The sequence below is a fragment of the Eptatretus burgeri genome, chromosome 11 (assembly GCF_056783735.1).
Source record: "Eptatretus burgeri isolate ZD-2024b chromosome 11, Ebu_testis_v1, whole genome shotgun sequence".
Classification (NCBI taxonomy): Eukaryota; Metazoa; Chordata; class Myxini; order Myxiniformes; family Myxinidae; genus Eptatretus; species Eptatretus burgeri.
This window is the reverse complement of record NC_140971.1, coordinates 28,231,253-28,246,728: the sequence shown is the minus strand read 5'-3', so window position 1 is coordinate 28,246,728 and position 15,476 is coordinate 28,231,253. Positions and strand designations below refer to the sequence as shown.

At 44.1% G+C, this 15,476-nt stretch overlaps 1 pseudogene across 1 annotated transcript; it reads right to left on the bottom strand.

Moving 5' to 3' along the window:
- Positions 1 to 251: 251 nt before the first annotated feature.
- Positions 252 to 15,276, bottom strand: LOC147016745 (stabilizer of axonemal microtubules 2-like; annotated as a pseudogene). The gene is made up of 4 exons (XR_015049161.1): positions 14,991 to 15,276; positions 6,907 to 7,086; positions 5,485 to 5,690; positions 252 to 2,445 (listed from the first exon to the last, which is right to left on the bottom strand). The product of XR_015049161.1 is annotated as a stabilizer of axonemal microtubules 2-like (transcript).
- Between the last annotated feature and the right edge of the window lie 200 nt (positions 15,277 to 15,476).

Here is a 15,476-nt window from a genome sequence, read left to right as displayed (position 1 = left end):
CAATAATTTGTCATTTTGCCAGGGTACTTGCCCACAGAGCTGGCAGGATGGCTTTGAGGTACACACACACACTCCCCTCTAAACTATCAAGCCTGGGTTTAAATATTGGCTCAGCTCTAAAGTGTGTGTGTGTGTGTGTGTGTGTGTGTGTGTGTGTGTGTGTGTGTGTGTGTGTGTGTGTGTGTGTGTGTGTGTGTGTGTGTGTGTGTGTGTGTGTGTGTGTGTGTGTGTGTGTGTGTGTGTGTGTTTAGATACGATATCTCAAAAAGTTGTAGATGGATTAGGATGAAACTTTGAGGACAAGTTGGGTGTGTGACAACAAAGAATTGATTCGATTTTGGTAAAGATCTGGATATGAGGATTATTTAATTTCTATTTTTTAAGACCCTCAAGGTTTCTGCAGGGCTCACATGGTCCACCATCAACCCCATTCTAGCGAAGCTACCTAAATCCAGGATCACTGCTCACCTCCACTCATTCGATCCCCTTTTTCCCATCTGTGGAACCAACGTCCACATTCTCTTCAATGTCATTCCTTACTCCAGGGCTTCAAGACAGCTGGTCACCACTATCTCAGATCATCACCAATCCAAAACCATTATCTTTTCCACCCTCCTTAACCACCTTCCACCTCACCCCAACCCCTCCTCCTTCCAAATTTCCAGTTTTTCGTTCCGAAGAGTTTCTTTCTGTATCCATCTTGTCCACCGTATGCATTCTCCCCTGCCCCTCATTCATACCCACACCAACTGTTTGTCCAAGTACTCTCCCTCCATTTTGGCCTTCCACTCTGCTGTTGCTGTTTCCCCCCTCCCTCTACTGTTCATCTTGTTCTGTTGCAGCCTGATCCGTTCTGCAGTCTTCCATGAGCTTTGACTCTGTGCACAAAAAGGTGCTGTTTCTTGGGATATGTTTGAACACACTACATGCTGTGTAATTCAACACAGTTGTGCAGCACTTCCACAATGTGGAATTCATTGATTTTTCTTTTTCTTTTTTGCACATCAACCTGTTCATACCGATAAATCAAAGGACTATCTATCTCCACCAGTGCAGATCGAAAGTGCTAACGTGTCATCATGTTCTATAATAGGCAAGGAATCATGATCAACTCCTGTTACAGTGTTCAAGATTGTGCGCAATCACCATCATTTAAAACATTTTAACGTTTTCGAATTTCTGTTATAGTATTATTGCAATCCAATTTGTGAGATTTTGTTTTTAATGTGACCGTGCATTTCGTAAAACATAAAAAATACCTGTTATAAAAAAAAAAAAAACGATTTACTTCTAGACAAGTTTCCATATGGATTGCTTTGCGTAAGCCAATCGAGCTGGCATTTCAAAACTCAGACTCATTTACAGGGTGACAAATATCATTTCAAATTGCCATCTGTTTAAGATTGAACATAACACCAGATGGTGAATGTAAAGTTATGATTATTAAGGGTCTCAAATGATGTTCCTGAGATGATGATGTGATGTCAGAAGGCAGATGGTGGTTTTTGGCCGCCTCGTTGGAAACTAAGTGATACTTACGGTGGCCCTGAGGATCTTCCGAATGGTAAACATAGCTTGGTGGATCTGGGTACATTGCCAGGCAAACTTCCTTGTGTTTCATGGTGAATTCCTTTTTGTAAGTAATTGTTCCACCATAAGGTATTTCACTATTGAGGACAACATTTGGTGGCTTCAAATTCTGGGTCTTCACGAGGGGGTGTGGTACAAAATGCTGTCTGACGGTGGTCAGGGTTTTTCCACTTTTCCTCCAGGAGGTTGAAACTTCTGACACTGCTGCAGTGGGTCACGTCAGCTGAATGGCCACTTGTAGGTCATGTTTGTATGTGCTCTGACCCTTGAAAGGCCCTTTTCCTATTTGTAAGGTTGGAAATTTTGGCATGCTGGGGACTCGAGCCTGAGTCTTGTAAGGACCAAAGTTCATCTTATATGTTGAGTTGAAGTCCATGGTGTCAGTTGGAGGCCTGTATTGTTTCGTCGGACGTACTTCACGCTTGGGTATTGGCTATCTTTGGAATTTCTCACGCATCTCAGAAATCCCTTCAAAGGGGGCACCAATGGTTGCTATCTGTGGTTTTGGTTTGAAACTTTGCACTGGTTTCCCAACCTGGCCTGTGTAATCTCTCCGGTATACACTTAGGCCATCCAGGGGTTTACTGCTCGGTTCATAGCGTGCTGGCTCACGGCGAGGCCATGGTTCAACTATTTTTGGAGCATAGGTCAGCTTATATACTGTTTGTCCATCAAACTTGCCATTAAAAATCTTCAGAGCTGGACAAGGGCGACAGATTTGTTGAGGAGCGATGCACTTAGGAATGAATTCACTCTGGTATGTGGTAAGATTTCCAAACTTTGAGCTGGGTGGCACATAGCGACATTCAATTTTAGTCGACTCGTTCTTGCTGATCAGCCATTTCTTGAAATCATCTGCAACAGAGTTAACACCTTTAAAATGAGACAAACATTTATAATTTCATCAACTTCTATGTCTGTGTTTCTATTTCAGATGAATTGTTTGCCTGCTGTGCCAAGTACACTGATTAATGGATCATCAGTGTCTCCTTAACAGGCTAATGACACCTATCTTGGCGCAATTCTTTGATATTGTTGCGGGCCGGCAATCGCGAGGGAAACCACGAGGGAGGGACTGTCTTGGGTTCCTCTCTGGACTCACTGGAATTGCAGGCCGTCGCACACGAATAACTTCGTGTTGCAGTGGGTCGCTAAATGCGAACGCCAATAACTCGACCAGTAACTTAGGGTCCTCCGTCTAACAAACCGTTTACCGAGGGTCACGTGACCACCTTACCGGGGAATGCACCCTTGGTACGTATTTGTGTTAACCAGATTATCTACCAGATCAAGTGCAGTTGAGCGGAACTGCCAAGTATATATCGGCTACGAAACAAATCTTTGGGGAATAACGTTCTGGCTAAGCTAGTCTTTCTTTTCCATGAAATTGGGCCATGCTGGACCAATGAAGGAAAAGACAAAAACGAGCTGGGAACATTTCCAAACAGCACATTTATTAAAGTCGTAATGCGAGGAAAGTTATGTGGCACAGTAAATGGGATTTATTACAATGTACAGCAGGGAAAGCAAGGAATTTGTGAAGTGTGGAAAAAGACAAACAATATTACAAAATGAGACACGGAGCAGAGTTACCCCATTAGATCTTATGCAGTCTTGACAACTTACACTATGACAGGCACCATCACACACACGAGGAAAATTATAGACAGCCCAGAGAGAAAGAAGCAGATGAGTGTAAACAACCTCTCAATACCTAGTGCAGTCGGCAGGCCAATACGGCCCAGAACACTTTGGAAAAAGTAGGTGCGAGGAATACTGGGTGTGTCTAGAGTGTGGGAGTGTGATTCTCGTCTGGCTCTGTGGTTCCCTCTGCAGCACCACCGACAGTCCTGACCATGATGAGTGAGCAAATGGACGAAAGGATGAACAGCAGCAGTGATGCACCAATGAAAAGGGTGAAAAAGGACTTTGATCTGTTTCGCTCTGCTAATTTTATGGCCCGGACGAGGGGAGTGGCCGAGAATCGGATTGAAACGAGCTGTAGACGAAATCACGCTCCCCTATTGGACCAGGGTGGTCATAGCCACACCCCGCCAGACCTCGAAGGTGAAAAATGGGTCAGTTGCTCACTGACCTCGTCGTGCATCGGAGCTCTGAGTTTAATATGGGGCCGTGGTCTTCAGATGCGCTCTCCAGCCCCGAAAGTGCGCTGTCTTCATTCCAACGTGGAATTGTGGAGAAATCCCTGCGCTACCCGCAGGTCCCTTCATGAGCCACAGAGCACGTTCGTGCCTCGTGTTATGCCTTGAAATAGCCCGACCCACGTCTCCCCCGGGTCCCTTGAGGCTACGGTGCGAGTTTGACGACAATGGGGGCAGTTGTGGCAGTTGAAGAACAGGGCGCTCTTGTTGTGACATTTGTAGTGAGAGGTGGTGGCCATGTGGCATTTGTAGCGAGTGATAATTGCCATGTGGCATCCGTAGTGAGATTGATGAATAAAGGTCACGTGTCAACGTGAGTTGTTGTGGGGGTATTTTTACCAGTTGCATGAAGTGGTTGTGGTGAGCGTGGTATGGTTTTTGAGTGAAATGAATGTCTGAAATGAAATGGTGGTTGGGAATTGGTGTGCAGTTTGAATGAAAATTGGCACGCAAATGCCCGAGAGCCGTGGACGCTCGCAACTTGAGCACAAGGGACGCACTCGCAATGTGAACGTACTGGAGACGCACGCTCAGTGTCTTCTTAATTCTATTGAATGGTGTGAGTGCTTGCTTGCAAATTTCATGGAAAACAAAGAGGTGTAGCTGTTATATACTGAACAAACGCCTTCACGTCCGTGCTTCAGTAAAGGAGCCGGCCCGAGTGAAGGACACCACTCCGTGGAATGACGCCAGAGCAGGACCCGTTTATTATGTGCATCCGCAGCCTCCCCGCTACGTTATGACGTCATTCAACACATATACTGCAGTAGCAAGGAAAAAAGTAAAGGTTAAGAAGATATAAGAGACTGCAATGCATCTTTACCCTTTTTACCCACTACATATCTGGAAGGGACCAAATAAGACACATACTATTGAAATAACTGCCTTGGGATTGCTGTATGTTGCATGCAATTGCCTTGGAGACATACGGTTTTACAGAACCGCAACTATATATATATATATATATATATATATATATATATATATATATATATATATATATATATATATATATATATATATATATATATATATATATATATATATATATATACATACACACACAGCATATACAGCACATACAGTATCTTCCACCCTGAACCACTTCATGGTGGTTGTAATCTCGGTGTATGTAGGTGGATTCACACAGTGGTATGAGGAGTTAACAACATAATTAACAAGAGGCACAGTAGCCTTTGCACTGCCTTTTCTTGGGTTTGATTCCCCGGCTTGACTACGTACTTTCATCCTGATGCTTCATAGTTGCATCAATGATTGTGCCGTCGTTCAGAGAGGACGTTAAGGCAGTTGACATGTCTGCCGGAATACCCTTGAAGATGTTTAAGATCCCACAGTATGTCATTGAATGCCAGAACCTCGGCTAAATTTCAATAATATAACCTGCAGGGCCACGCCTCAGCAATGATGCAACAAGCAGGCTGAATTTTTGCTTCCTTGGGAGGGCAACATGCTCCACAAATGCAGCTGCCCTTTGCTGTTACTAAACTATAAAGACAATAAAAATAATAATAATAATAATAATAATAATAATAATAATAATAATTCAGATTGGATTCCGCTCGAGACCAAACACGTGTCACTTCCAATAATCTGTCTCCTTGCTAAAGTACAGAAACCTCTCCAGGTTATAACCACAAACTTCAAGGTCGAACAAACATCTTTCAAAACAAAACTTGTGTGATGATGACGCAAACATAAGTCGGTATCCCACCTGTGTAAGTTGTTCGTGTGACCATATTTGCCTTTGAGATCTGTAATTGATCAGTAGGATGCATTTCTGGACGCAGGGCCTGTGTGGGCCACCTGGAAAATTCACGACTGTACGTTGAGAGTCCGTCGAACTTTGCTACTGGAGGTTTGTACACCTGGGGGGCACGGACAATATGTGCCTGCACTTTGTGTGGCACAAAGTTGGACCTGCAGTGTAGATCAAAAAAGGTCATTTACAAAAATCTGGAATGAAACTGCCCCTTTGGAAAAGCAGTTTAAATCTTTTTTTAATTCCAGAACAATGAGGTGTATCACGGGGTGGTGCTTTCTCGAGTAAAATATGCATCATTAATGTTTAGATGTAATGTCGAAAAGGGTCGGCAGGATGGCCTAGAGGTCTTGACCCAGCTATTAACTGTCATTCTGGTGTTTCACAGGCAAGGTGATTCATCAATGGATGTGCCGTCCCTCGGATGGACGTTAAACAGAGCGGGCCCGTCTGCCAGCATTTGTTGGTGGACGTGAAAGATTCCACGGTGTCCTTTGCGAAGAGTAGGTGGGTTATCGCTGGAACCCTGAACAAATTCCAAATCCCTGCCGCAACTACTGCTGGGAAACCAACGGTAAATCACCCAGTATTAGCCCTTACCAAGAAAATGCTTCGGCAGCACCACCACCTCTCGACCAGAGTATGGTACACCAGATCAAAAGTTGTATCATCAATGAGGGACAACTTTGTGGCTGAAGCAGTATCTCTGCGCATTCGCATGGGAATTTGTAACTTGGTCAGTGTGACGACTATAACTCGCCACCCTGTACAAAACATACCAAGGGATGTTCAACATCCACTAATATCAACTGCTGGCAGACGGGTCCTAGAGCTTAACGTCCTTCCAATAGATGGCACACACATTGATGCATTGCTCCGCACATGAAACACAGGAGTGCCAGTTTATAGTTGAGCAGAGATTCGAACCCAGGTTGGGGATCCCCTTATAAATTAATCATTTCATATGCACCCTGTGCCTGCTGGTTGCATCACTGCTGGGAGCACAGCTGTGCCACTTATGCAGTTCCCTCTGTTTCCAGTAGGCTGGTACTCATTTTACCAACCTCAGAAGGATGACAGGCTGAGTCAACTCACCCGGTGTCGTTTTAACGGCACAACAGGGGCTCAAACTCAAGACCCTAAGATCATAAGCCAACCACCTTAACCGCTAAGCCAACACCGGGCTTCTCAAAAATTATTGTGAGTAATGAAATTGGAATTGTTTATTTTTGGCCTGATCAAATAGGTGCTCAGACTTTCTCATCTCCAAAGCACAAACATGCAACATTTATGAAAAATGTTTTTCAAAGTATGTAATAACGATTGAACTCCAAATGGAATGGTGATGGGTCTTCTTCAGACATCATTGCCTACCTGTAGCTGGTAACCAGGTCCATTGGGCCTCCGGAGACGTTTAATTCCTGCGTGTGTTTGATCGGAGAGCGGGGTTTGGTCCCGTTATGTTTGACATATTTCTCCATGTATTCTGTTTCCAAGACTGGTTCGTTGGTGCCTTTGCAGATACAGGTGTTTTTGACATTGCAGCCATGCTTTCTGCAATACAAATGCATGAATCAACAATCGAAGAACATAATACATCTTTACCTCCGTATACCGAAGGTGGACGCAGGTTATGTATTCAACCTTGTTTGTTACTTGCGGAGAAGATTCACAAGTATGTTGGTTGGTCTGGTTTGTTGGTTGTCCCTTACTGGTTTCACCGGATGGGACTATAGGTTTACTCTCCGTCTGTCCGTCTGTCCAACCGATGATTTTTCTGACTTTTTTTTTTCCATACCCTTTAACATATTCAACTGAAACTTGGTACATGCCTTTATTACGATAACTTACAGAACAAGTTCGAGTTTCAGGGCGTTTCGTCAATTTTTCAGATTTATGCCCTTTTTTAAACTTGTAAAATATCACATTATACATGGGTCATTGTTCAGCCGCCTGACTCTCCCTCACTGCTTTACACCCATTGGCTGGACAGCTGGCCTGGCTCCACCCCAATAAAATCATGTGCCGCCATTGCGTCACAGATTGGTAGGCCTCAGGCCTTACGCTCCGCATACATAAATACGACATACATACATGTCCTTACGTATACATCACATACATAATTACTTTTCCTTTTATTTTGAAGAACAGACCCAAACACGGTACGTGGAGAGTTGCTTTTCCTTCATTTTGGTTCCAGTATTTCCATGTGGCGGAACGGTTTCCATGACAACCGAAATGGGACTTTTTGTGAATTTATTATTCCCGTACATCAATAATTTTTCAAAATATAAAATCGAAACTTGCACAACTTATTTGTACGTATGTATTGTAGATGTAAGGACAATGTGGTCAAAATTAGATGAACGTCAAGGTCAAGGCCATCTGGAACACCTTCAAACACCTTCTGTGACACGATTAGAGACTGTATCAACCAAATTTGTAATGTATAAAAATCAATCATGTAAAATACTTGATAAGTCAAATTTTCAAAATTGCTCTTTTCATGGCAACTGTTGTTTATTTGTATTTCGCAAGTATCATGTTATGCATGACATTTTTCTTGTTTGTCTGTCTGTTTGTCTGTGAGCAGGATATCTCAAAAAGTTATGGACGGATTTGGACGAAACTTGGCGTACAGGTTGGGTATGTGATAAGGACAAATTGATCAGATTTTGATGAAGATCCGGACCCAATTACTGTAATTTTTAAAAACTAGTGCGGGCCCGTAGGTGCATGCCAGTATGTGCAGCCCTCTCTCGCCCCCTCTCTCTCCCCCCTAGTCTCGCCCCCTCTCTCTCCCCCCTAGTCTCGCCCTTCCTCTCTCCCCTCACTCTCATCCCCCCCTCTCCCGTTCCCATCTCTCGCCTCCTCCTCTCTCCTCCTCTCTTGCATTGTGATGCCCCCTCTCTTGCCCCCCTCTCTGTAAATGTATTCACAAATGTCTACCAAGCACAACAATTAATTCGAACCTTGGGAGAAAACAGCTTTCAAACCTTGGGAAACAGCTGAAACGGATAAAGAACGATATCAAACCTTTAAAAGGCACATACTCAGGTCCCCAGCATCGATTGTGACGTCATACCAAACGAAGAAGAAGAATTGTGACGTCAATTGTGCAAAAAACCCAATAAATAAATAAATAAATATTAATTGTGACGTCATTAGAGACGTCATAGCACCGTGTCTTGTCATTGGTCGACAGATAAATGGCCGTAACTTGGGAACCGCTCGTCCGATTCATCTCAAACCTCGAAAAGGCACATCCGCAGGTCCCCAGCAATATTCCTGGCAAGTTTCAATCAGATCGGACCAGCGGTCGTCGAGAAACGGCGGTCGCAGACAAAGACAGACAGACAGACAGACAGACAGGACACAGAGATTGCTGGAATTATAGATAGATGATTCTTCACTCGAGAGAGATAGGACCAAAAACGATATTATATTGGACGATATTTCAAAACTTTGTGGATGGAATAAGCCAATAACTGGGTGGATGAGTTGGGTAGGTGACAATAACAAGCCAATAACTGGGTGGATGAGTTGGGTAGGTGACAATAACAAGCCAATAACTGGGTGGATGAGTTGGGTAGGTGACAATAACAAGCCAATAACTGGGTGGATGAGTTGTGTAGGTGACAATAACAAGCCAATAACTGGGTGGATGAGTTGGGTAGGTGACAATAACAAGCCAATAACTGGGTGGATGAGTTGTGTAGGTGACAATAACAAGCCAATAACTGGGTGGATGAGTTGGGTAGGTGACAATAACAAGCCAATAACTGGGTGGATGAGTTGGGTAGGTGACAATAACAAGCCAATAACTGGGTGGATGAGTTGGGTAGGTGACAATAACAAGCCAATAACTGGGTGGATGAGTTGTGTAGGTGACAATAACAAGCCAATAACTGGGTGGATGAGTTGGGTAGGTGACAATAACAAGCCAATAACTGGGTGGATGAGTTGTGTAGGTGACAATAACAAGCCAATAACTGGGTGGATGAGTTGGGTAGGTGACAATAACAAGCCAATAACTGGGTGGATGAGTTGGGTAGGTGACAATAACAAGCCAATAACTGGGTGGATGAGTTGTGTAGGTGACAATAACAAGCCAATAACTGGGTGGATGAGTTGGGTAGGTGACAATAACAAGCCAATAACTGGGTGGATGAGTTGTGTAGGTGACAATAACAAGCCAATAACTGGGTGGATGAGTTGTGTAGGTGACAATAACAAGCCAATAACTGGGTGGATGAGTTGGGTAGGTGACAATAACAAGCCAATTGAATGTTGGTTAAGGTGCGGATGCAGAAGCACAAGATACAAAAAACGCTTGGCATGAGAGAAGCAGCACGTAATGTTTACATCCCAAAATGTACTCTTGGAAAGACATGTAAGGAAATCAGTCAGTCACACATGTTCCAAATCAAACACAGTCACATTGTCCCAAATTGTCTCTGGCAAGGGTCAAATAGGTTAATTTTTACTCATTTACAAATTTTTCATGTTACACTGAAATCGAATGCTTTACCCACAGACAACGTCGAAGCACACACAACAGTTCAATGTGTCAGCAATCGAGGAAGTGTTTATTCCCATCTGAATCTCCAGCTTATGATGCAGAGTACCTCGGTTCGAATCCCATCCAACATAATATGTGTTTCTCTGTTCGGGAAAGCAGGATAGCTTGAAGTATGCCCACTCACCAGTGAGCTATCTCACCTGGGTTTGAGTCTCGCCCAGCTATAAACTGTCATCCTGGTGGCTCGTAGGCAGGGTGATGGACGTTAAACCACACCTGCGATAGTTGTCGGTGAATGTTAAAGAACCCTCATGTCTTTGCGAAGAGTATGTGGATTATCACCGGCACCATCAACAAATTACAGATTCCTGCACCTCCAATCGAATGTCAGGCCTCGCCAGCCGGTTCGTGAAAGACTTGGACCAAAAACGTTTCCTGGCTGAACCCACAGGAATGTAGAAATAATCGGGGCTGTTAGAGTAGTAGTAGCAGTGGTAATAATAGTAGTAGAAGTAGTAGTAGTAGCAGATATGTTTTTCTTCATCAATTATTAATGTCCTTGTAATTTGTGTAAATGATCTGATGATAATATATATATATATATATATATATATATATATATATATATATATATATATATATATATATATATATATATATATATATATATAAGGTCAGGTCAGGTTAGATCTGTGACCTGCTACAGGTACCATGTAAACCTGTACTAACCTGTTCCATGGTCGGGTTGTTGGCGACTAAACCGTCTCCCCCATCAGGTTTTCTGGTGAGGAGGGTGTTTGGATATGGACACCCAGCAGGATTAAAAACAAAACCTGTCAAAGGGCGGAGGAGCTCCTTGTGAGCCAACGGCCATCCATATCTAGTGCCCAACTGTGTCTGCAGACGTCCTCCTGCAGTTGGGTCACTTCTTATTAGGAGGTTGGTGGCAGGATTTGCACTCCGGCCACCGTAAAACGCTTGATTCCGCAAAACGCAAAAACGCAAAAAAATCTGAAAACCCACTCCGTGGGAGTACCTCCTGTGCAGCTTCCCTTCGCAGGGCAGCTCACCGGATGACGGGATTGGGGCAAAGCCTTCGGGACCCCCAATCTTTGATAGGAGGGAAACCACGGGGTAACATCCCTGGGTCAGATTGTGGGATGATCACCTGTCTCTGTTATCATCTGAGCTCAAGCGTTTGGACATCGGGATTGCAGCTCTCTCTGAGGTTCGGAGACCGGATTGCGGCGAGATAATGGTGGGTGGTTACACCTACTATTGGTCTGGTCGCTTTGACGGGTTTCTTGGGTCAAAACTAAGATCCAGGCTTTCGGTGACATCTTGGATGCTGCTGTCCTGTCTGTGTCTGTTTGTGGTGAGGATGTTGAGGTCGTGGAGAGATTCACTTACCTTGGCAGTGATATTCATGTCTCTGCTGGCTGCGAGTCAGAGGTCAATAGACGTCTGGGTCGGGCCTGGGGAGTCATGGATTCACTGGATCATGGGGTGTGGCGCTGCCGGTACCTCTGCGGGAGGACGAAAGTCCGAGTCTTCAGGTCCTTGGTACTTCCAGTCTTGCTCTATGGGTGCGAGACTTGGACTCTGACCAAGGATCTGAGACGGAGACTTAATTCCTTTGGTACCAGGTGTCTTCGGAGAATCCTTGGCTATCGCTGGTCGGATTTTGTGTCCAACGAGCGGTTGCTGAGAGAGACTCGGATGAGATTTGTTACCTCCATAGTCCGTGAGCGTCAGTTGCGGCTGTATGGACATGTGGCTCGTTTTCCTGATGCTGATCCTGCTCACCAGATTCTCTCAGCGAGGGAGTCTCATGAGTGAAGGAGGCCAGTGGGCCGACCACGTGCCTCATGGTTGCAGCAGGTTGACCATCATCTCAAGGAGATGGGGATGGGCCTGGCATCTGCCTGGGGGATGGCCAGACGAAGGCCCCTGGAGTACCGGCGGAAAGTGGACGCAGCGACGCGCTGTTCTGGCACATGCTCCCATACCTGACCTGAATATATTTATCTTGAATGTGATGTATGTACAAACTCCTCCACGTCACTCATGATCACTGCAAAAAACTAGAAGGGAACTCGGGGGAGCGCGTACCTCCACCATGTAATGGCTGATCCACGAGAACATATCGGGCCCAATACATTTTTGAAATATCATGCTCCACAGTACTACAGAGACATGACAGAAGTGGATGGACCCTGTGATTTTTAAAGAAATTCTTTATTGAACATTTAAATTACATTTGATCCATTTTAATACGTACACTAGTATTTGGTAGACTTGCCATTTGCAGATTTCAATGCTTTCACTCTTTCAGGCATTGAACTAAAGAGTTCTGAAATTTTCTCTTGTGGGATTTCTGCCCAGGCTTCACGCCCATGATGTTGGTTTCCTGGACTTTTTCCACACAGGTTGATCCAATATGGCCCAGAGGTGTTCAAGGGGATTCTCGTCAAGACACTGACTTGGCCGTGGAAGTCACTTGATCCCATTTCTGTCCTGACATTCTTCGGTCTTTTTTGCAGTGTGGCATGGAGCTCCATCTTCCATGAACAGAGTGGTGTTTTTGACCATCTCACCAGTGGAGAAGACTGGGAGACGTCCATCCTCAAGGATTTAAATGTGTGTCGTAGTGCTGATGTTGCCAGCACACTCCACAAGCTCTGACCAACCAGTGCTCCAGATTGCTCCCCACACCATCACTGAAAAACCACCGTGTTCGACAGTTGGTTGCAATTGGTTCAAAGAGAACTCTTCACTGGGAAGTCTCCAGACCCATACGTGTCCACTGTCAGAAAATTGAGTAAATTGGGACTCATCTGAAAAAAGGAGAGTTTGCCAAAACTCCAAGGGTCTGTTAGCCATCTCATCAGCCCACTTCTTATTCCTTTGAATGTTGGCTGGTCTAAGAAGAGGTTTTCTCCTGGCTGCTCTCCCATAGCAGCCCAGTTGATGAAGGTACTACACGGCGGTTGTTGAGCAAACTTGGACCTCATCTGCAACATCTGCTGCCTTGCAACGGGCAGTTTTCTCTATCGACCGCTTGACAGCTCGAAGACACCTTTCTGAGGGTCCAGATGGACCAGAACGGAAAGCTGTGGATTCCTTGCCTTCGCTAGTGAATTCCACAATCACCCGATTGACCGTAGTAAGCGGAATGCCAAGGTTCTGAGCTCTCTGATGTCCACCTTCCAAATGGCCAACAATTCGTCCTGTTTGAAAATCGGAAAGTTTGTGTGCTCCCTGGGTTCGAGGCAGAGTTAATTGTCATGTAAAACCCAGAAACTCGTTTCTGCAAAGAAGTAGTCAAAAATTAGTACGAACCACTGAGTAAAACTGCGTTATACAGATGAAGTTTACAAATTTAAGGTGTCTATTTACTTCTGCCATGTCTCTGTATATCGTTTTTTGCACTATCTCTCAATGGTGAAGAATCACTGAAAAAAACTTAAATAATTGTCGTATTCAGATCCAGATTCGGACCTTCACCAAAATCGAATCAATTCGTCCTTGCCACACACCTATGTCCACCAAGTTTCATCCGAATCCATCCACAACTTTATGAGATATCGTGCTACATATCATTTTTGGCCTTATTTCTCAATGGTGAAGAATCATTTAAAACAAGCTCAAATGAGCTAAGATCCTCGTCCTCTTAATGATGACGTCATAAAAACGAATATGACGTCATTGTGATGTATCAGGTTTGCGATAAATTATCTGTGCTAATGCCCGGCTTGATTCCCGCAAACAAAATTCGAACAGCTTGCCTAGTTTCGGAGATAATTGTATCGGCGATTTCCATTAGCGGCGATATTATGACGTCAACTTTTTTTAGGAAGAATTTCCAAGATCAGAGATGGTTACTGCCTGCACGTGGGCTTTCTGTATATACATGGCACGTTTCACGAAGATCCGATGAAAACTCTGGGTTGTGAAACAAAAATGTCAAAAAATAGGAATGACGTCATAAAAATTGATATGACGTCATAGTGATGTATCATATGTGCGGTAATTAACCTCCGCCATCAAAGATGGACGGAGGTTACTGTTCTCACCCCTTTCTGTTTGTTTGTTTGTTTGTTTGTGAACAGTATTACGGAAAAACTCCTCAACGGATTTCGACGAAACTTGGTGGGGGGATTAGGTATGGTCCAAGGATCATGCCACTAGATTTTGGACTTGGTCCAAAGTCCAATATGGCCGCTATGGCGGCCATTTTGATAAAATATTTGAATTTTTTTTTCATTTCGACATGTTTTAAATGATTTCCAAACATAAAAAAAATTTGTTAGAGAAAAGTTTTTTTTAGAAATTTTGCAACTTTTTTTTCAAAAAAATTTCGATTTTATTTTTTGGCCATTTCTACATGCGCGTCGATCTAGTTTAGTTTATTCAATCGTGGTTCAGTAGAGCCTGATCCGTTTTGACCTACAATGAATAGGATATCAGGTTCACTTAAGTGACCCAGCAGTATTGGCGGCGGATGTTTTGCACTCCACCGAGTGCTCCCCCTCCAGTTCATCTCTGCTAATGCCCTGTTCGATTCCCGCAAACAGAATTCAAAAAGCTTGCCTAGTTTCGGAGATAATTTTTTAGGCGATTTCCATTAGCAGAGATATTTTGACGTTATAACTTTTTTTTATAGGAGGAATTTCCAAAATCGGAGATGGTTACTGTCTGCGCAGGGTATTTTTAGATATATACGCCAAGTTTCAGGAAGTTTCGATGAAAACTGTAGGTTGTGAAACAAAAAAGTCCACAAGAACAACAACGTGAGTAAGACTTGGAGATCCTCCATGACGATCTAAAAATTATATTTGTCAGATCCGGATCTGGATCGGGATATTTCACCAAAATCTAATCAGTTCGCCGAACATCTCTTACTCGCCGATATAAATACTGCAGAGATACTTACTTCATCGTGGCCACGCGAATACCTGCTCCCTCCGGCAGGTGTTACCCGCCGACCCCACACTCAACGCACCATCACGGCTTCGGCTTTCGGGAAAGTGTTATTTCCACCTCACACAGATTGCTGTGCCAAGCAAGAGGAATATGAAGTTACAACGTTTATCCACTTATTATGACTCGTCGACGCGTTGTTTCATTCAAGTGTCGTGTTCAAAAACTCTCTGTGTGCCGTTTCCATGGGAATTATGTTGCGAAATTCCACTTGTCTACGTCACAAACGTGCAGCGTCGGCGAAGGGGCGGGGCTTGGGTGAACGATTTCGCTGAGGGGCGGGGCCTGGTGGAATGGCTTTGTCGATCACCTCACGGGGTGTGTCTCACCAAACCTCATTTGGTTCATGTGTGTCCGTCAGTCTGTACGTCCGTCTCATGAGTTTATGATCGAGGAACAGTTTATTTCAATCAAATTTTATACTTTGAACACGAATCGG